Below are 1,388 nucleotides of genomic sequence, written 5' to 3'. Positions count from 1 at the left end.
TAAAAAGAAAACCGTGTGTGCCGTAAATAAGAATAATTATTCATTAGACTAAAATATCTATTTGAGTTAATTGTCGCATCAGCGCCATCATGTGGTGACCTTCGCCTCCCTTTGTTATGGATTAAACTTTCAGTTTTATACATTTTGCTCTTTTTGCTTCCCCTCAAAGCTGTTACACATATTTTGGGCCTGGTATCAATTTGATTTTCGGGCCTTCGTGACAGCATGGCAAGACACCTCTCGATGGATGGACAATTACAAAATACGAGTAAATTACTAAATTTATATATTATTATTATTTGTTTGCATCAGACACAAAGTTTATAGAATCCAAATTTTTAACAATCATCAGACTAATGCAACAACATGCATGCTACATCAAACAATGTACAAAATACTGTTGCAGTAATTACGAAATGCAGAAGTGAAATGGCAATCAGAAGACGTAACATTGCGCAAAAGTGGATTAATAGATCTTTTGCAGCGTTCCACAAATGCATAGCAATTTTTTCTAAATAGAGCATCAAAAGTTAAAACGTCGTTTTGTACCTGATGCAATGTAGCCTCCTAAGTCGTTGTAAGTGCGATACTGATGAGACTGAAAACAGCAACTGAATGATATTGCAAATCAATGACAAAACTGAGGAGACTAAAGAAAGAATTTAAAGAAAAAGTGAAGAGATTAGTAAGTGAGCCAGGTGATCTTTTGCGAAAGTGCTGAAATAAATAAAGAAAAGGCTACAAAGAAAGCTTAAAGTTAGATTCAGATCACCGTTCTGTCGTGCGGATGCTTAGTTCCAAATCTCAGTCAAGAAAAGAAAGAATTTAAAGAAAAAGTGAGTTGTTCTGAAAATCCCCCCCTTTTTTTTTTATCCCCACCCCCATCCTAGTTAACTATTTCCACCCCAATCAAACCCTGGGATCTGCAATTCCAGCCCGGGCTTGGTATCCCTATCTTTTCCCCCGAAGAACAAGGTTTAAGAAGAAAAGGAAAAACATTTCACAAGAAAGGAATCATATAAAACTGTAATTATTGATGTCGTGTTAATTGTATACTACAGTAATTGCTATATGTTCATTATTTAACCTAAATTTAGCTTTATCGAGTTTTAAATTAATTCTTAGCCTATTTTTCCATTTCACTTTGTTGTTTCATTTTTAACCTTAATTCTAATCAGTTAGTATCTTGCTACTTAAATTAATTAATTCGTAGACTTGTGCCTCTATTGCAATAATAAATCCATCCGAAAATCCTTTTTTTTACCCAATTTAAACACCCTTGTTCAGTTAATTTTCGAAATCTCGGCATTCAAACTCCTGCATTGGTAATCTAGTGTTGCCAGTTGTCTGCCAAATCTTCCTTTTCTTGCATCTGAAACACGCATCTT

This window comes from Aplidium turbinatum, chromosome 8 (genome assembly GCF_918807975.1).
Source record: "Aplidium turbinatum chromosome 8, kaAplTurb1.1, whole genome shotgun sequence".
Taxonomy (NCBI): Eukaryota; Metazoa; Chordata; class Ascidiacea; order Aplousobranchia; family Polyclinidae; genus Aplidium; species Aplidium turbinatum.
The sequence above is the reverse complement of the archived record's forward strand: the minus strand, read 5'-3'. Positions refer to the sequence as shown.